This window comes from Salvelinus namaycush, unplaced genomic scaffold (assembly GCF_016432855.1).
Source record: "Salvelinus namaycush isolate Seneca unplaced genomic scaffold, SaNama_1.0 Scaffold58, whole genome shotgun sequence".
NCBI classification, from domain to species: Eukaryota; Metazoa; Chordata; class Actinopteri; order Salmoniformes; family Salmonidae; genus Salvelinus; species Salvelinus namaycush.
Genome location: NW_024061286.1, coordinates 26,318 through 48,469, shown reverse-complemented (window position 1 = coordinate 48,469; position 22,152 = coordinate 26,318). Strand labels below are relative to the sequence as shown.

At 42.7% G+C, this 22,152-nt stretch overlaps 3 pseudogenes; all 3 read right to left on the bottom strand.

The window, feature by feature from the left end:
- Positions 1-15,786: 15,786 nt before the first annotated feature.
- LOC120041929 lies at positions 15,787-15,936 on the bottom strand (annotated as a pseudogene).
- A 1,458-nt stretch (positions 15,937-17,394) lies between these two features.
- LOC120041925 lies at positions 17,395-17,543 on the bottom strand (annotated as a pseudogene).
- A 1,456-nt stretch (positions 17,544-18,999) lies between these two features.
- On the bottom strand, positions 19,000-19,148 carry LOC120041922 (annotated as a pseudogene).
- Between the last annotated feature and the right edge of the window lie 3,004 nt (positions 19,149-22,152).

Sequence of the window (22,152 nt, the reverse complement as noted above, 5' to 3'; positions counted from 1 at the left end):
TATAGATGACCTGGAGCCAGTGGGTCTGGCGACGAATATGTAGCGAGGGCCAGCCGACTAGAGCATACAGGTCGCAGTGGTGGGTGGTAAAAGGGGCTTTGGTAACAAAACGGATGGAACTGTGATAGACTGTATCCAGTTTGCTGAGTAGAGTATTGTAAGCGATTTTGTAGATGACATCGCCGGAGTCGAGGATCGGTAGGATAGTCAGTTTTACTAGGGTAAGTTTGGCAGCGTTAGTGATGGAGGCTTTGTTGTGAAATAGAAAGCCAATTCTAGATTTGATACGTTTGATATGAGTCTGGAAGGAGAGTTTACAGTCTAGCCAGACACCTAGGTATTTGTAGTTGTCCACGTATTCTAGGTCAGAACCATCTAGAGTAGTGATGCTAGTCAAGTGATGCTAGTCAGGCTGGAGGGTGTGGGCAGTGAATGGTTGAAAAGCATGCATTTGGTTTTACTAGCGTTTAAGAGCAGTTGGAGGCCGCGGAAGGAGTGATGTATGGCATTGAAGCTCATTTGGAGGTTAGTTAACCTGATGAGGACAGAGGGCGCTGTTGTCACTTTGGGGGAAAAACGTGCCCAATTTAAACGGCCTCGTACTCAATTCTTGCTCGTACAATATGCATATTATTATTACTATTGGATAGAAAACACTCTCTAGTTTCTAAAACCGTTTGAATTATATCTGTGAGTGAAACAGAACTCATTTGGCACAAACTTCCTGACCAGGAAGTGGAAAGTCTGAAATCGAGGCTCTCTTCTAAGTCCTGCCTATAAATGGGCATGATACCTATTAGTATACATGCACGTCATACACCTTCCCCTGGATGTCAAGATGCAGTGAGAGAAGAAATTAGGTGATTATCTTGGTCTGAGATGGAATACGTCCTCTTGGAATGACGTGTCACCGATTTCATGTTTTCAGGAAGGCGCGAGGAGGACAGTGGGATTGCCTTTTGAAAAGCTGTCGTTATAGGTGACTACTATCTCCGGCTTTGATTTTATTTGATACATGTGACAATATCATCGTAAAGTATGTTTTTTCAATATAGTTTTATTAGATTTTTGAAATTTATTCGGGACGTTAGGCGTGTTGCGTTGTGTGCCCTTTGTTCAGAATGGAGAGCTTCGCGCCACTTGGCCAGTGTACTTGCTAATTCAAGAGGGAAAAACGATGTTCTAAATCCAAACAACGACTGTTCTGGACAAAGGACCCCTTGTCCAACATTCTGATGGAAGATCACCAAAAGTAGGCCCCATTTTGTGATGCTATTTCATATATCTGTCGAACTGTGTACTAGTAGTTTTGCGCCCAGGTTTTGGCCACTCTCTCGCTATAACATAAGCCTTATGTCGTAATGAAGATATTTTTAGAATTCTAACACTGCGATTGCATTAAGAACTAGTGTATCTATCATTTCCTATACAACATGTATTTTTTTGTAATGTTTATGAATAGCTATTTGGTCAGAATAGGTGAGAGTCTAATAGAAATATCCGCACATTCTGGGAAAAATAAGCTACGTTAGCATAATGGATAACCACTGATTTCAGCTCTAAATATGCACATTTTCGAACAAAACATAAGTGTATGTATAACCTGATGTTATAGGACTGTCATCTGAGGAAGGTTTATGAAGGTTAGTGAAAATTAATATCTTTTGCTGGTTTATTCGCTAACGCTAACGTGCCTATTGCTATCGCTAACGTGCCTTGATGAATGAATGCGGTAGTGTGGTAGTCTATTGTAGTAAGCTAATATAATGCTGTATTGTGTTTTCGCTGTAAAACACTTAAAAAATCTGAAATATTGGCTGGATTCACAAGATGCTTGTCTTTCATTTGATGTACACGATGCATTTTTCAGAAATGTTTTATGATGAGTATTTAGGTATTCCACGTTGGTCTCTATAATTACTCTGGCTGCTTCGGTGCTATTTTTGACGGTAGCTGTGATGGTAGCTGCAATGTAAAACTGATTTATATCTCAAATATGCAAATTTTTCGAACAAAACATAGATTTATTGTGTAACATGTTATAAGACTGTCATCTGATGAAGTTGTTTGTTGGTTAGTTTGGTTGGTTCTTGGTTAGTTAGGTTGTCACCTGTGCTGTGAAAAATGTCTGTCCTTTTTTGTATTTGGTGGTGAGCTAACATAAATATACGTGCTGTTTTCGCTGTAAAACATTTTAAAAATCGGACATGTTGGCTGGATTCACAAGATGTGTGCCTTTCATTTGCTGTATTGGACTTGTTAATGTGTGAAAGTTAAATATTTCTAAAAAATATCTTTTGAATTTCGCGCTCTGCCTTTTCAGTGGAATGTGGGAGGAGTTCCGCTGGCGGAACGCTGGAGCAGTAAAGGGTAACACAGTGTCCAAAGAAGGGCCAGATGTATATAAAATGTTGTCGTCTGCGTAGAGGTGGATCAGGGAATCCCCCGCAGCAAGAGCGACATCGTTGATATATACAGAGAAAAGAGTCGGCCTGAGAATTTAACCCTGTGGTACCCCCATAGAGACTGCCATAGGTCCGGACAACAGGCCCTCCGATTTGACACACTGAACTCTGTCTGCGAAGTAGTTGGTGAACCAGGCGAGACAGTCATTTGACCAAGGCTATTGAGTCTGCCGATAAGAATACGGTGATTGACAGAGTCGAAAGCCTTGGCCAGGTCGATGAAGGCGGCTGCACAGTACTGTCTTTTATCGATGGCGGTTATGAAATCGTTTAGTACCTTGAGAGTGGCCGAGGTGCACCCATGACCAGCTCGGAAACCGGATTGCACAGAGGAGAAGGTACGGTGGGATTTGAAATGGTCAGTGATCTGTTTATTAACTTGGCTTTCGAAGACTTTAGAAAGGCAGGGCAGGATGGATATAGGTCTATAACAGTTTGGGTCTAGAGTGTCACTCCCTTTGAAGAGGGGGATGACCGCGGCAGCTATCCAATCTTTAGGGATCTCGGACGATACGAAAGAGAGGTTGAACAGACTGGTAATAGGAATTGCAACAATGGAGGTGGATAATTTTAGAAAGAGAGGGTCCAGGTTGTCTAGCGCAGCTGATTTGTACAGGTCCAGGTTTTGCAGCTCTTTCAGAACATCTGCTATCTGGATTTGGGTGAAGGAGAAACTGGGGAGGCTCGGGCAAGTAGCTGCGGGGGGTGCAGGGCTGTTGGCCAGGGTTGGGATAGCCAGGAGGAAAGCATGGCCAGCCATGGCCAGCCGTAGAGAAATGCTTATTGAAATTTTTGATTATCATGGATTTATCGGTGGTGACAGTGTTGCCTTGCCTCAGTGCAGGGGGCAGCTGGGAGGAGGTGCTCTTGTTCTCCATGGACTTTACAGTGTCCCAAAACTTTTTGGAGTTTGAGCTACAGGATGCAAAGTTCTGTTTGAAAAAGCTAGCCTTAGCTTTCCTGACTGACTGTGTGTATTGGTTCCTGACTTCCCTGAACAGTTGCAAAAACGCAGGGACTATTCGATGCTATTGCAGTCCGCCACAGGATGTTTTTTTGCTGGCCAAGGGCAGTCAGGTCTGGAGTGAACCAGGGGCTATATCTGTTCTTATTTCTAAATTATTTGAAAGGGGCATGCTTATTTAACTTCTTCTGGCTAAAAGCCCGAAGCCGGGCACAATATGACAACAGCCACTTCAAGTGCAGGGCGCGAAATTCAAAATATATTTTTTAGAAATATTTAACTTTCACACATTAACAAGTCCAATACAGCATTTGAAAGATAAACATCTTGTGAATCCAGCCAACATGTCCGATTTTTAAAATGTTTTACAGCGAAAACAGCACGTATATTTATGTTAGCTCACCACCAAATACAAAAAAGGACAGACATTTTTCACAGCACAGGTAGCATGCACAAAACCAACCTAACTAACCAAGAACTAACCAAACTAACCAAGAAACAACTTCATCAGATGACAGTCTTATAACATGTTATTCAATAAATCTATGTTTTGTTCGAAAAATGTGCATATTTGAGCTATAAATCAGTTTTACATTGCAGCTACCATCACAGCTACCGTCAGAAATGGCACCGAAGCAGCCAGAGTAATTACAGACACCAACGTCAAATACGTCAAATACGTCAAATACCTAAATACTCATCATAAAACATTTCTGAAAAATACATGGTGTACAGCAAATGAAAGACAGGCATCTTGTGATTCCAGCCAATATTTCCGATTTATTAAGTGTTTTACAGCGAAAACACAATATAGCATTATATTAGCTTACCACAATAGCCAGAAACACAAGCCATTCCCCAGCAGCAAAAGTTAGCGATCGTAACAAACCAGCAAAATATATATAATTTTTGACTAACCTTGATAAGCTTCATCAGATGACAGTCCTATAACATCAGGTTATACATACACTTATGTTTTGTTCGAAAATGTGCATATTTAGAGCTGAAATCAGTGGTTATACATTGTGCTAACGTAGCATCTTTTTCCCACAACGTCCGGATATTTTTATGACACTCACCTATTCTGACCAAATAACTATTCATAAACATAACTAAAAAATACATGTTGTATAGGAAATGATAGATACACTAGTTCTTAATGCAATCGCCGTGTTAGAATTCTAAAAATAACTTCATTACGGTATGCAGTTTACGTTATGGCGAGAGCGTGCCCAAACCTGGCCGCAAACTACTAGCACAACATGTTCGACAGATATATGAAATAACATCATAAAATGGGTCCTACTTTTGACGATCTTCCATCAGAATGTTGTACAAGGGGTCCTTTGTCCAGAACAATCGTAGTTTGGATTTAGAATGTCCTCTTCTCCAGTCAATTAGCACAGAAAGCTAGCAAAGTGGCGCGAAGCTCTCCTTCGTGAACAAACGCAGACAACGCAACACGCCTAACGTCCCGAAAACATTTCAATAATCTAATAAAACTATATTGAAAAAACATACTTTACGATGATATTGTCACGTATCAAATAAAATCAAAGCCGGAGATATTAGTCGTCTATAACGACAGCTGTACAGAAGGCAAAACCAGGTCCCTTCACGCGCTCTCCAGAAAACAGGAAACTGGTGACACGTCATACAAAGAGCATTTATTTGACCCCAGATCAAGTTATACACTCCATTTCTTCTCTCACTGCCTGTCGACATCTAGTGGAAGACGTATGAAGTGCATGTATACTGATATATATCATGGACATTTATAGGCAGGCCCTAGAACAGAGCATCGATTTCAGATTTTCCACTTCCTGTTTGGAAGTTTGCTGCAAAATGAGTTCTGTTTTACTCACAGATATAATTCAAACGGTTTTAGAAACTAGAGAGTGTTTTCTATCCAATAGTAATAATAATATGCATATTGTACGAGCAAGAATTGAGTACGAGGCCGTTTGAAATGGGCACCTTTTATCTGGCTACTCAATACTGCCCCTGCAGCCCAAACAGGTTCAGATGGTGAGGAAATTACTTTTAAAGAACAACCAGGCATCCTCGACTGACGGGATGAGGTCAACATCCTTCCAGGATACCCGGGTCAGGTCGATTAGAAAGGCCTGCTCGCAGAAGTGTTTTAGGGAGCGTTTGACAGTGATGAGGGGTGGTCGTTTGACCGCAGACCCATTACGGATGCAGGCAATGAGGCAGTGATCGCTGAGATCTTGGTTGAAGACAGCAGAGGTGTATTTGGAGGGCAAGTTTGTTAGGATGATATCTATGAGGGTGCCCGTGTTCACGAATTTGGGGTTGTACCTGGTAGCTTCATTGATAATTTGTGTGAGATTGAGGGCATCAAGCTTAGATTGTAGGATGGCCGGGGTGTTAAGCATGTCCCAGTTTAGGTCACCTAGCAGCACTAGCTCTGAAGATAGCTGGGGGGGCGATCAATTCATATATGGTGTACAGGGCACAGCTGGGGGCAGAGGGTGGTCTATAGCAAGTGGCAACAGTGAGAGACTTGTTTCTGGAAAGGTGGATTTTTTAAAGTAGAATTGTTTGGGTACAGACCTGGATAGTAAGACAAAACTCTGCAGGCTTTCTCTGCAGTAGATTGCAACTCCGCCCCTTTTGGCAGTTCTATCTTGTCCGAAAGTGTTATAGTTAGGGATGGAAATCTCAGGGTTTTTGGTGGTCTTCCTAAGCCAGGATTCAGACATGGCTAGGACATCCGGGTTGGCAGAGTGTGCTAAAGCAGTGAATAAAACAAACTTAGGGAGGAGGCTTCTAATGTTAACATGCATGAAACCTAAATCTGTAAATCCTCATCTCGGATGTATCCCTCCGCTGCGGAGTGATACCAATATATTGGAGTGATCCATATAGTGAAGCATAACCTAGTTTAGTTTTAACCTTAGCCCTAGGTATAACCTATTTTAGCCCTAACCCCTAACAATAGGTATAATCTATTTTAGCCGTATGTCACGTTCCTGACCTGTTTTTTCCTTTTTCTTGTGTTTATTTAGTTGGTCAGGGCGTGAGTTGGGGTGGGTTGTCGAGGTGTTATTTTCTTGTTGGGTTGTTTGTGTTCGGCCGGGTATGTCAATCGTTGTCCCTGATTGAGAATCATACTTAGGCAGCCTGTGATTCACGTGGTTGCTGTGGGTGTTTGTATCTCGTGTCTGTATTCGTGCCACACGGGACTGTTTGTCGGTTCGTTTCGGGTTTTGTCACGTTTGTTGTTTTGTATGTGTAAGTGTTCAGTGATTTGTTCATTAAAATAATCATGGACACAAACCACTCCGCATATTGGTCTGATCCTTCTCGCCTCTCCTCCTCGTCCGAGGAGGAGGATTTCGACGACCGTAACAGAAACACCCACCACCAAAGGACCAAGCGGAGTGGAGAAGGGAGGCGACAGCAGTGGGGAAAAACCCAGGACTCCTGGACTTGGGAGGAGATCCTCGACGGCAAAGGACCCTGGGCTCAGCCAGGGGAATATCGCCGTCCCAAGGCGGAGCTGGAGGCAGCGAAGGCAGAGAGGCGCTGGTATGAGGAGGCAGCGCGGCGACGCGGTTGGGAGCCCGAGAGTCAGCCCAAAAATTTCTTGGGGGGGGCACACGAGGAGTGTGGCAAAGCCGGGTAGGATACCTGAGCCAACTCCCCGTGCTTACCATGGAGTGAGAGGGCGTCGTACTGGTCAGACACCGTGTTATGCGGTAAAGCGCACGGTGTCCCCAGTACGCGTGCTTAGCCCAGTGCAGGCTATTCCACCTCGCCGCACTGGTAGGGCTAGGTTGGGCATCGAGCCGGATGTCATGAAGCCGGCCCAACGCATCTGGCCTCCAGTGCGTCTCCTCGGGCCGGCATACATGGCACCAGCCTTACGAATGGTGTCCCCGGTTCGCCAGCATAGCCCAGTGCGGGCTATTCCACCTCGCCGCACTGGCAGGGCTACGGGGACCATTCAACCTGGTAAGGTTGGGCAGGCTCGGTGCTCAAGAGCGCGTGTCCTCCTTCACGGTCCGGTATACCCGGTGCCACCTCCACGTACCAGTCCACCGGTGGCAGCCCCCCGCACCAGGCTGTCTCTCCGGGTTCTCTCTCCAGCTGCTCCCACCTGTCCAGCGCTGTCAGAGCCTTCCTCCTCTCCAGCGCAGCCAGTGCCTACACCACGCACCAGGTCTACAGTGCGTCTCAGCCTGCCAGAGTCTGCCGTCTGCCCAGCGGCGCCTGAACTGCCCGTCTGCCCAGCGCTGTCTGAGCTGCCTGCCTGCCCAGCGCTGTTTGAGCTGCCTGCCTGCCCAGCGCTGTTTGAGCTGCCTGCCTGCCCAGCGCTGTTTGAGCTGCCTGCCTGCCCAGCGCTGTTTGAGCTGCCTGCCTGCCCAGCGCTGTTTGAACTGCCTGCCTTCCCAGCGCTGTCTGAACTGTCTGCCTGCCCAGCGCTGTCCGTCTGTACTGAGCCTTCAGAGCCGTCCAGCCAGGACCAGCCAGAGCCGTCCAGCCAGGACCAGCCAGAGCCGTCCAGCCAGGACCAGCCAGAGCCGTCCAGCCAGGACCAGCCAGAGCCGTCCAGACAGCACCAGCCAGAGCCGTCCAGCCAGCACCAGCCAGAGCCGTCCAGCCAGCACCAGCCAGAGCCGTCCAGCCAGGAGCTGCCAGAGCCGTCCAGCCAGGAGCTGCCAGAGCCGGCCAGTCAGGAGCTGCCAGAGCCGGCCAGTCAGGAGCTGCCAGAGCCAGCCAGTCAGGAGCTGCCAGAGCCAGCCAGTCAGGAGCTGCCAGAGCCAGCCAGCCAGGATTCGCCAGAGCCAGCCAGCCAGGATCCGCCAGAGCCAGCCAGCCAGCCAGGATCCGCCAGAGCCAGCCAGCCAGGATCCGCCAGAGCCAGCCAGCCAGGATTCGCCCCTCAGTCCGGTGCTGCCCCTCAGTCCGGTGCTGCCCCTCAGTCCGGTGCTGCCCCTCAGTCCGGTGCTGCCGCTCAGTCCGGTGCTGCCCTTTGGTAGAGTGGGATTGACATGGAGGGTGGTTATTGGGAGGAGGCCAAGGAAGCGGGGTTTGACTATGGTGGGGTGGGGACCACGACCAGCGCCAGAGCCGCCACCGTGGACAGACGCCCACCCAGACCCTCCCCTAGACTTTATGCTGGTGCGCCCGGAGTTCGCACCTTAAGGGGGGGGTTATGTCACGTTCCTGACCTGTTTTTCCTTTTTCTTGTGTTTATTTAGTTGGTCAGGGCGTGAGTTGGGGTGGGTTGTCGAGGTGTTATTTTCTTGTTGGGTTGTTTGTGTTCGGCCGGGTATGATTCTCAATCAGAGACAGCTGTCAATCGTTGTCCCTGATTGAGAATCATACTTAGGCAGCCTGTGATTCACGTGGTTGCTGTGGGTGTTTGTATCTCGTGTCTGTATTCGTGCCACACGGGACTGTTTGTCGGTTCGTTTCGGTTTTGTCACGTTTGTTGTTTTGTATGTGTAAGTGTTCAGTGATTTGTTCATTAAAATAATCATGGACACAAACCACTCCGCATATTGGTCTGATCCTTCTCGCCTCTCCTCCTCGTCCGAGGAGGAGGATTACAACGACCGTAACACCGTAACCCTAAATCCTAAACCTAATTCTAGGGTAGGGTAGCCTAGAACACTTTTGGAAGCAATTTTAGTAATAATATCATGTTAGTATATACCATTAAAGTACTAAAAGGTAAATAGTACTAAACAAGAGTAAATAGTACTAAATAGTACAAAAAATGTATTTAAATGTTTTACTTCAAAACCTATGTAAGCATTTTTGTTATTAGTTTTTTTATTATATTTATTATTGCCAAATGTTATGTTTTATTTTTCAAATGGGGTTTAAACTGGGTGTGACCTAGTAACCTCCATGTGAAAGTCCAGAAATTGGTGTGGAATAGGTGTCGTAGTTTTGAGACTGATCTGAGGAATTAATAAGAGAAATACACTTTATTTCTCAGATGCCTCACCAATGTCTTTATGTGAATTAAAAACGTTTAATTGCTAAATATCTCCAATAGATGGCAGCATGCTTGATGAATTAGACAATGAATGTACTAGGAAAATACGTTTACTGACCAGAGGTGACTGAATTAATGTTCAGGCTTATTGATCTCCGTTATTGAAATAGTATTCAAGTATAATTGTAAAACATGAGCATGAAAATATGTAATAATAAACATGAATCATCATTATAGTAATTCACAGTTATCTGTTAAAAATTATGTGTTGGTCCTTCCTCTTGCGTTAACAGTGTGGAAAGGGACAGAAAAAAGTGCACTCAGGAGTTTTTCTGTGAGGGGGGAGGGGGAGAGCGTGATGTATCCAGAGTGAAAACGGATCTTCTGAGATTTCATTCATGGTCTTAGGCTGTCATCTATTGGAATGATTTAGCAATTGCAATAAAAAAAATTGAATCCATGTGTTGAACTGACCATCAGTTTCTATACCTAAGGTCACTGAATAAAGTGTATATCCTTACTGAAGTAGTAATTACTCCGAATTGCAAAATATACAATATTTGTTAGTTCATTTTGTTGCAACCATTAAAAATCAATTGACAGCATAACAATAGACAATGCAACAATTGTCCATATACCTTAAACACCATACATTTTGTTAATTATAAAAATTCTCTTCCGTATGATGGGTACCAATATCTTCCAAAGTAACAACCCCTTAATGAGGCGTTGAAACAATAACATAGTGCTCTCCAGACACTGTTTTGGTAAAAATCTGTCATGGGGCTGGAGAAATGTAACCACTAAAATGTTTAGACAGAGTTACAGATGCAAGGACTGACCGTCCATGGTACAAAAATTATAGTTTTAACCATGTTTGGAGCATTTACAGTCTTTTAAAAACAATAATTACAAACATTGGAGTTAACTTCTTATGGCTGCAAGGGGCAGCATTGAGTAACCTGGAAAGAGGTGGCCATTTCAAACGGCCTCCTACTCAATTCTTGCTCGTACAATATGCATATTATCATTACTATTGGATAGAAAACACTCTCTAGTTTCTTAAACCGTTTGAATTATTTCTCTAAGTGAACCAGAACTCTTTCTGCAGCCCATTTCCTATCCGGAAGTGAGATTTCCAAAAGCGAGGTCTTTTTTCAAGAGCTTGTCTATAAAAGGGCATGTCACTTGGGACTATAGAAACACGTCATACACCTTCCCTTGGGTGTCATGCGGAAGTGAGAGCAGAAATGACTTGATTATCTCGTTCTGGGATTGAATACAGCCTCTTGGAGTGAGAGGTGCGCCATTATTTTTTTTTCCGAAGGCGCGAAGTTGGACCTGGAATTGCCTCCTGGAAAACCGTCGTTATAGGTGAATATGATCTCCGGCTTCGATTTTATTTGATACATGTCACAATATCATCCTAAAGTATGTTTTTTCAATATAGTTTAATTATATTATTGAAATTTATTCGGGACTTTAGACGTGATGCGTTGGAAGAATTTGTTCAAGAAGGAGAGGTTAGCGCCGCACGGCCAGTGTGCTTGCTAATTCAAGAGGGAAATAGTTCGTTCTGGATCCAAACAAAGACGGTTCTGGACAATGGACCCCTTTACAACATTCTGATGGAAGATCAACAAAGATAAGGACCCAATTTGGGATGCTATTTCATATATCTGTCGAACTGTGCTATCGCTACCGATTACTTGGAATCAATGCTGTTGTGTGTTAGCTATTGCAGTAAGCTAATATAACGATATATTGTGTTTTCGCTGTAAAACACTTAAAGAATCGGAAATATTGTCTGTATTCACAAGATCTTTGTCTTTCATTTTGCTATACACCATATATTTTTCTGAAATGTTTTATGATGAGTAATTAGGTAGTTGACGTTGGTGTCTGTATTTACTCTGGCTACTCCCGTGCTATTTCTGACTGTAGCTATGATGGTAGCATCAATGTAAAACTGATTTATAGCTCAAATATGCACATTTTTCGAACAAAACATAGATTTATTGTGTAACATGTTATAGGACTGTCATCTGAGGAAGTTGTTTCTAGGTTTGTTTGGTTGGATCTTGGTTAGTTAGGTTGGCTTTGTGCATGCTACCTGTGCTGTGAAAAATGTCTGTCCTCTTTTGTATTTGGTGGTGAACTAACATAAATATACGTGGTGTTTTTGCTGTAAAACATTTTAAAAATCGGACACGTTAGCTGGATTTACAAGATGTTTATCTTTCAAATGCTGTATTGGACTTGTTAATGTGTGAAAGTTAAATATTAAAAAAAAATAGATTTTGAATTTCGCGCCCTGCAATTGAGCTGGATGTTGTCATAAGTGTACCGACCTCGGGCTTGCAGCCCAAACAGGATAAGAAGTTAATGCGGTCACCCTCCATCACCACCCCCGAGGTGGAAATGCGATAACCCAGAAAGGAGACGGCTCGTTTGGAGAACACACACTTCTCAGCCTTGACATATAGGTCATGCTCCAGCAGTCTACCAAGCACCTTGCGTACCAGAGACACATGCACGGCGTGAGTGGCTGAGTAGATCAGAATGTCATCGATATAAACAACCACTCCCTGCCCGTGCAGGTCCCTGAGAATGTCATCTACAAAGGATTGGAAAACGTCTGGAGCATTTTTTAACCCATACAGCATGACGCAGTACTCATAATGGCCCGATGTGGTACTAAATGCAGTTTTCCACTCGTCTCCCTTCCGAATACGCACCAGACTATACGCGCTCCTGAGATCCAGTTTTGTGAAGAACTGCGCTCCGTGAAATGATTCCACAGCCGTAGCGATGAGAGGTAGTGGGTAACTAAACCCCACTGTGATGGCATTTAGACCTCTATAATCAATACACGGACGTAAACCTCTCTCCTTTTTCTTCACAAAAAAGAAACTCGAGGAGACGGGTGAGATGGAGGACCGAATGTACCCCTGTCCCAGAGACTCAGTGACATATGTCTCCATAGCCAACGTCTCCTCTTGGGACAATGGGTACACGTGACTCTTGGGAAGCGCAGCGTTTACCTGGAGATCTATCGCACAATCCCTTCCCAGTCGATGAGGTGGTAATTTAGTCGCTTTCTTTTTACTGAAAGCGATTGCCAAAATCGGCATACTCGGGGGGAATGCACAGCGTGGGACCCTGGTCTGGACTTTCCACCGACGTGGCACCGATGGAAACTCCCAGACACCTTCCAGAACACTCCTCTGACCACCCCTGGAGAACCCCCTGTCTCCACGAAATTTTAGGATTGTGCCGGGCCAGCCAGGGAGTCCCTAGCACCACTGGAAACGCAGGCGAATCAATAATATGAAGACTGATACGCTCCTTATGATTCCCCTGCGTCACCATGTCCAGGGGAACCGTGGTCTCCCTGACCACCCCTGACCCTAATGGCCGGCTATCTAGGGAGTGCACGGGAAAGGGAGAATCTATCGGCACAAGCGGAACACCTAACTTAAGAGCGAGTCCGCAATCCATAAAGTTCCCAGCTGCGCCTGAATCGACTAGCGCCCTATGCTGGGAAGAGGGAAAAAATGTAAGGGAAAAAATTCAATCAAACATGTGACCAACAGGGGGTTCTGGGTGAGTTTGGTGCTGACTCACCTGGGGTGATCGAGAAGCGTTCCGCCTGCCATCTCGACTCCCAGACGGACCCCCCCAGCACCGATCGGCCGTGTGTCCTCTCCGACCACAGCTGGTGCAGGGGGAGCCTCCTCCTCAGGTACCCCTCGGCACGGCCCCTCCCAACTCCATCGGAATGGGAGCGGAGGTGCTGGGTGGTGGAACGCACAGGACCCTCTCCGAACGCCCGCGGGCAGCCAGCAGATTGTCCAGTCGGATGGACATGTCAATCAGCTCATCCAGGGAAAGAGCGGTGTCCCGACACGCTAGCTCCCTGCGGACGTCCTCCCGGAGACTACACCGGTAGTGGTCAATCTCTCAACCAGCTTCATTTAAATGAACCGGTGTGCCTTGCTAAAAGTTAATTTGTGGCATTTCTTTCCTTCTCAATGCGTTTGAGCCAATCAGTTGTTTTGTGACAAGGTAGGAGTGGTATACAGAAGATAGCCCTATTTGGTAAAATACCAAGTCCATATTATGGCAAGAACAGTTCAAATAAGCAAAGAGAAATGACAGTCCAACATTACTTTAAGACATGAAGGTCAGTCAATACGGAAAATGTCAAGTTTCTTCAAGTGCATTCGCAAAAACCATCAAGCGCTATGATGAAACTGGCTGTCATGAGGACCGCCACAGGAAAGGAAGAACCTCTAACGTCATTAGAGTTACAGTACCAGCCTCAGATTGCAGCCTAAATAAATGTAACAGACACATCTCATCATCAACTGTTCAGAGGAGACTCCATTAATCAGGCCTTCATGGTCAACTTGTTGCAAAGAAACCACTACTAAAGGACACCAATAAGAAGAAGCGACTTACTTGGGCCAAGAAATTAGTATTGCACATTAGACCGGTGGAAATGTCTGACTGGTACTGTACAGTGGGGCAAAAAAGTATTTAGTCAGCCACCAATTGTGCAAGTTCTCCCACTTAAAAAGATGAGAGAGGCTTGTAATTTTCATCATAGGCACACTTCAACTATGACAGACAAAATGAGAAAAAGAAATCCAGAAAATCACATTGTAGGATTTTTAATGAATTTATTTTTTTTATTATTTTTTTTGCAAATTATGGTGGAAAATAAGTATTTGGTCACCTACAAACAAGCAAGATTTCTGGCTCTCACAGACCTGTAACTTCTTCTTTAAGAGGCTCCTCTGTCCTCCACTCGTTACCTGTATTAATGGCACCTGTTATCAGTATAAAAGACACCTGTCCACAACCTCAAACAGTCACACTCCAAACTCCACTATGGCCCAAGACCAAAGAGCTGTCAAAGGACACCAGAAACAAAATTGTAGACCTGCACCAGGCTGGGAAGACTGAATCTGCAATAGGTAAGCAGCTTGGTTTGAAGAAATCAACTGTGGGAGCAATTATTAGGAAATGGAAGACATACAAGACCACTGATAATCTCCCTCGATCTGGGGCTCCACGCAAGATCTCACCCCTTGGGGTCAAAATGATCACAAGAACGGTGAGCAAAAATCCCAGAACCACACGGGGGGACCTAGTGAATGACCTGCAGAGAGCTGGGACCAAAGTAACAAAGCCTACCATCAGTAACACACTACGCCGCCAGGGACTCAAATCCTGCAGTGCCAGACATGTCCCCCTGCTTAAGCCAGTACATGTCCAGGCCCGTCTGAAGTTTGCTAGAGAGCGTTTGCATGATCCAGAAGAAGATTGGGAGAATGTCATATGGTCAGATGAAACCAAAATATAACTTTTTGGTAAAAACTCAACTCGTTGTGTTTGGAGGACAAAGAATGCTGAGTTGCATCCAAAGAACACCATACCTACTGTGAAGCATGGGGGTGGAAACCTCATGCTTTGGGGCTGTTTTTCTGCAAAGGGACCAGGACGACTGATCCGTGTAAAGGAAAGAATGAATGGGGCCATGTATCGTGAGATTTTGAGTGAAAACCTCCTTCCATCAGCAAGGGCATTGAAGATGAAACGTGGCTGGGTCTTTCAGCATGACAATGATCCCAAACACACCGCCCGGGCAACGAAGGAGTGGCTTCGTAAGAAGCATTTTAAGGTCCTGGAGTGGCCTAGCCAGTCTCCAGATCTCAACCCCATAGAAAATCTTTGGAGGGAGTTGAAAGTCCGTGTTGCCCAGCAACAGCCCCACAACATCACTGCTCTAGAGGAGATCTGCATGGAGGAATGGGCCAAAATACCAGCAACAGTGTGTGAAAACCTTGTGAAGACTTACAGAAAACCTTTGACCTCTGTCATTGCCAACAAAGGGTATATAACAAAGTATTGAGATAAACTTTTGTTATTGACCAAATACTTATTTTCCACCATAATTTGCAAATAAAAATATTAAAAATCCTACAATGTGATTTTCTGGATTTTTTTTTCTCATCTTGTCTATCATAGTTGAAGTGTACCTATGATGAAAATTACAGGCCTCTCTCATCTTTTTAAGTGGGAGAACTTGCACAATTGGTGGCTGACTAAATACTTTATTGCCCCACTGTATATACATCTAATTTCCAGTGTCTGTGTCTAGTGTCTGTGTTTATGTTAAAGGTGCATTTTTGGATCCACATAAATTTTTGAACTTAGAAATGAATGATATCTACCCACTGATTCAGAAAATTATATAATTTATAAATGCCTCATGAACTTAGTTCAACTGTCATTCTCTTTCAGAACCCAAAATATAAGCTTGTTTAAGGCTGCCGCCAAGCAACGGTTTATCATTAACAAAGAAATCAGGATAAAGCGCAAACGACCACTACCATACATTTTGCAATCAAGATTCCCACGTTTGGAAAATTCACAAGGGGTCAGCCCAGCCAGAGTGGAATGGCTGAGCCCCACACTGGGTGAACCAACTTCTTGATCACAGTATCTCTTCTGCTTAGTGGAGGGCAAGTCTCTCCAGTGCCAACATTTTCCGCTAACGGGAACCACTTTGTGTTCTGATAATATCATATCACATCGACCTGCGTTAAATGCCGTTTAGGAATGCACTTGCACACAGAGTGGTGAAAAAGTAGTTTATTTTGTTTACTAGATTATATCAGTGAACCACTAGATTCCCATCATGCAACACTGTCGAAAAAATCACCAATTACTTTTTAATATCTTAACCTATCTGATATCACAAATGTTTGCGATATGACGAAATACAATCACATTCAGACACACACACACACACAGACAAATGCATGAAACCAATTGATTTATTATCGATAACATCTCACATTCTCTTGTGCTTTTGATTTACTCCATAAAAGAAGGGTTGTAATTCCAACATGGAAAACACAGGGCCATCAGACACCAGTCCAGTTCCACTCCTCACCAGCATTATTTCCTTTGATCATTTGAACAGGGCGAGGGAGCACAAAGCACACACAAGCTGCATTCAGTAACAATATTCTTATTTGTCTTGTAAATAAAAGGCAGTTGCTCCCTGACAACACAAGGAACTTTGATCGTATTAAAAGGGCAGGGGAGACTAGCCCATAGAAGCTGCATTTAGTCAATTCAGCATCAAATGCTTACTACAAGGCAGTGTTGCTGATGAAATAATGCCACACCCGCTAGTGGACAAAAGGCTTACATCCAAGTACTAACCAGGCCCGAGCATGCTTAGCTTCTGAGATCAGACGAGATTGGGTGTATTCAGGCTGGTATGGCCGTAAGCGAAGGCACATCTCTTGGTACACCATATAAAGTCAAAGTGAGTCTGATAAACAGACATTGCATTCTCACCAATTAGATAAGCAGCTTGAACTTTGGCTCACTCAAAAAGTGGAAGAAATTACATATACTGTAGCCATCACTTTTTAGCACAGATAGTTGGATGAAATACAAACAAACCTTGCTAACATTTCAAAGCGAGGGCACATATTTCAGCCTTGTGGGAAAAAACGGACAAATACAATGACTTCTGACAAATACATCATCAGCAACAGTTTCCCATGCAGCTATCCTACTAGCCACAATAAATACACAAAAGCTCTGGATGTTGAAAACCTATTGCATTGTTCTGTGCTAAGGAGGAACGCATGTGTGGACAATTTCATATTGGAAGCGCATGACACATCATGACCGGGGGGGGGGGGGTTAGAGTGGCTTCTCAACTATCTCTTGATTGAAGTACCAGCGTGGCATAAATACAATGCTGCATTTCACAACATAATGTTTCGACAAAATGCCAACAATGTTTTGCTACAAACAAATGTTTCCACCTTTCGATTGGTCCACAAAGTCTCTTTCACAACTGACTTCAAAGATCTCCATAAGCACAGTCAGTTGACTCAAGTCATCCTTAAGCCTGCCGCCAAGCAACGGTTTGTCATTAACAAAGACATCAGGGTAAAGAGCAAACGCCCACTACCATAAATTATGCAATCAAGATTCCCACATTTGGAAAATTCACAAGGGGTCAGCACAGCCAGAGTGCAATGGCTAAGCCCCACACTGGGTGAACAACCTTCTTGAACACAGTATCTCTTCTGCTTAGTGGAGGGCAAGTCTCTCCAGTGCCAACATTTTCCGCTGAAGGTAACCACTTTGTGTTCTGATAATATCATATCACATCGACCTGCGTTAAATGCCGTTTAGGAATGCACTTGCACACAGAGTGGTGAAAAAGTAGTTTATTTTGTTTACTAGATTATATCAGTGAACCACTAGATTCCCATCATGCAACACTGTCGAAAAAATCACCAATTACTTTTTAATATCTTAACCTATCTGATATCACAAATGTTTGCGATATGACGAAATACAATCACATTCAGACACACACACACACACAGACAAATGCATGAAACCAATTGATTTATTATCGATAACATCTCACATTCTCTTGTGCTTTTGATTTACTCCATAAAAGAAGGGTTGTAATTCCAACATGGAAAACACAGGGCCATCAGACACCAGTCCAGTTCCACTCCTCACCAGCATTATTTCCTTTGATCATTTGAACAGGGCGAGGGAGCACAAAGCACACACAAGCTGCATTCAGTAACAATATTCTTATTTGTCTTGTAAATAAAAGGCAGTTGCTCCCTGACAACACAAGGAACTTTGATCGTATTAAAAGGGCAGGGGAGACTAGCCCATAGAAGCTGCATTTAGTCAATTCAGCATCAAATGCTTACTACAAGGCAGTGTTGCTGATGAAATAATGCCACACCCGCTAGTGGACAAAAGGCTTACATCCAAGTACTAACCAGGCCCGAGCATGCTTAGCTTCTGAGATCAGACGAGATTGGGTGTATTCAGGCTGGTATGGCCGTAAGCGAAGGCACATCTCTTGGTACACCATATAAAGTCAAAGTGAGTCTGATAAACAGACATTGCATTCTCACCAATTAGATAAGCAGCTTGAACTTTGGCTCACTCAAAAAGTGGAAGAAATTACATATACTGTAGCCATCACTTTTTAGCACAGATAGTTGGATGAAATACAAACAAACCTTGCTAACATTTCAAAGCGAGGGCACATATTTCAGCCTTGTGGGAAAAAACGGACAAATACAATGACTTCTGACAAATACATCATCAGCAACAGTTTCCCATGCAGCTATCCTACTAGCCACAATAAATACACAAAAGCTCTGGATGTTGAAAACCTATTGCATTGTTCTGTGCTAAGGAGGAACGCATGTGTGGACAATTTCATATTGGAAGCGCATGACACATCATGACCGGGGGGGGGGGTTAGAGTGGCTTCTCAACTATCTCTTGATTGAAGTACCAGCGTGGCATAAATACAATGCTGCATTTCGCAACATAATGTTTCGACAAAATGCCAACAATGTTTTGCTACAAACAAATGTTTCCACCTTTCGATTGGTCCACAAAGTCTCTTTCACAACTGACTTCAAAGATCTCCATAAGCACAGTCAGTTGACTCAAGTCATCCTTAAGCCTGCCGCCAAGCAACGGTTTGTCATTAACAAAGACATCAGGGTAAAGAGCAAACGCCCACTACCATAAATTATGCAATCGAGATTCCCACATTTGGAAAATTCGCAAGGGGTCAGCACAGCCAGAGTGCAATGGCTAAGCCCCACACTGGGTGAACAACCTTCTTGAACACAGTATCTCTTCTGCTTAGTGGAGGGCAAGTCTCTCCAGTGCCAACATTTTCCGCTGAAGGTAACCACTTTGTGTTCTGATAATATCATATCACATCGACCTGCGTTAAATGCCGTTTAGGAATGCACTTGCACACAGAGTGGTGAAAAAGTAGTTTATTTTGTTTACTAGATTATATCAGTGAACCACTAGATTCCCATCATGCAACACTGTCGAAGAAATCACCAATTACTTTTTAATATCTTAACCTATCTGATATCACAAATGTTTGCGATATGACGAAATACAATCACATTCAGACACACACACACACAGACAAATGCATGAAACCAATTGATTTATTATCGATAACATCTCACATTCTCTTGTGCTTTTGATTTACTCCATAAAAGAAGGGTTGTAATTCCAACATGGAAAACACAGGGCCATCAGACACCAGTCCAGTTCCACTTCTCACCAGCATTATTTCCTTTGATCATTTGAACAGGGCGAGGGAGCACAAAGCACACACAAGCTGCATTCAGTAACAATATTCTTATTTGTCTTATGCATAAAAGGCAGTTGCTCCCTGACAACACAAGGAACTTTGATCGTATTAAAAGGGCAGGGGAGACTAGCCCATAGAAGCTGCATTTAGTCAATTCAGCATCAAATGCTTACTACAAGGCAGTGTTGCTGATGAAATAATGCCACACCCCCTAGTGGACAAAAGGCTTACAGCACCTGGTATTCCCAGGCGGTCTCCCATCCAAGTACTAACCAGGCCCGACCCTGCTTAGCTTCCGAGATCAGATGAGATCGGGCGTATTTTATTTTATTTTTTATCTTTTATTATGAAAAAACACATAATATTTACAACATTCAATCAATAATAGAAAAGGATGAACAATTCATCCTTTTACAAAATCAAAAAATCAAAAATAAATAAAATAAAACCTATTAAAAAACACAATCATCCACTAAATCCACTTAATAATGAAATACAAGTTTCCCATTTGACAGAATTTCAATAAGAGTACTCCCCCACACAAACAATTTTTCAAAATTTCCTCCACCGTATCTATATATTATCTCTATATCTCTCTCTAATATGCTCCTAAAAAAACCTTCCACACTCACAATTTTCCCTTCATAATGACCTAAATTCCTTCTTAATCTTATCGCATATCTAGCATGACTTATTACAAAATTCACCAAATTAATATTTAAAACTTTACTTTTCCCATTTAAACCAAAAAGAAACAACCTCCTCCACTCCACCCCAGTAAAAATCTCTTCTCCCCAATGTTTTACTAAAAGTCCTTTTAAAAACTCATGAAAATCTTTCAACCTACTACATTCAATAAAAAAGTGCATCAAATTTTCCACCCCCCTACCACAAATATCACATTCTCTTTTAATATCCCTATTTATTTGATGCAAAACCACATTTGTAAAAATCCTATTATGTTTCAATTTAAAATCATTGTCTTCACATTCTATAAAATTATATTTTACATTTACATTTTTCCATATTGATTTTACATCCATGTTTGGAAACACCCTAGACCACACTTTCTCCGCAGCAGGACTTTTTATCTCTTTTAAAATACATTTTCTATAAACCATTTTAACTTTTAGACCTGATAAATCATGTTTCACCCTATCAAAAGCTTTATTTAAATCTATGCTTAAAACAATTCCCCCCATCTTATCATGATTCATTTTATTTATCACATCTCTAATTGTATTAATTGTATCCGCAATATCTCTACCAGGCACACTATAATTCTGTGTAGGTGCTATAATATCATTTAAAACTTGCTTCATTCTATTTGCCAGTATCTTTGCTAAAATCTTATAATCCGAATTTAATAAACTAATTGGCCTATAATTCTCCAATTTTAATTTACTCCCCTTATTTTTATATAAAATCGTTATCAGTCCTGTCACCATAGATTCAGAAATACTATCATTATCCTCCATATATTGATAAACTTCCAATAAAATAGGTGCTAAAAAACTGGCATATATTTTATAAAACTCTGCAATTATTCCATCTACTCCAGGACTCTTATTTACTTGTAAACCCTTAATCGCATCTTTAACTTCAGTCAATGTTATCTTCCCATCACACATTTGTTTATCCTCTACATTAATTTGCACATCCACACTATCCAATATCTCCTTTACACACCCCTCATCCACCTCCCCTTTCTTAAATAAATCCTTATAAAAATTCTGCACTGTTTCTAAAACCTCTACATAATCATTGACAACTTCACCCTTTATATTTTCGATCTCTCTAATATATGTTCTCCTCTGTTTATTCTTCTCTAAACCAAGAAAAAATGAAGTACATTTCTCCCCCTCCAAAACATACTTTTCCTTACCTCTTATAATTGCACCCTTACACTTATCTATTTCATATTTAGTCAATTGTGCTTTTAATTCCAAAAACTTTCCTATATTATAATTAGGTTCACTGTCACACTTCCTCATTTCTTTATCCAATTTAGCTCTCAACTCATTTTCTTCTCTTTTCATCCTACCTCTCTTTTTCCTTGCATATCCTATACTAAAAACTTTTATTTTTTCCTTAACCTTATCCCACCATGAACACTTATCATTCTCTTTCTGCTTATCCTCCATTTCACATGCTATCAAAGATTTAAGTTGTTTCCCATATTCCTCATCTCCCAAATACCCTGCATTCATACACCATATTCCACCCCCTGTTCTTTCCTTATCTAATCCCACTGAAAATGTTAAACCTGCATGATCACTAAAAGTTGTAAAAACATACTTAATATCTTTCATAAAATTCCTTAAACCTTCTTTTACTAAAACCAGATCTATCCTCGTTTGTTTCAAATCCCCTAAAACCACCTGCCTTCTAGAAAATTCTCTTTTTTCTGGATTTTCCTCTCTCCATATATCAATTATTCCTTTTTCTAACATCATCTTCTTTAAAACCCCCCTAGATACATCACTTCTAAAAATAGCTCCTCTTGTCATATCCAGTCTATCCATTTTAACATTAAAAT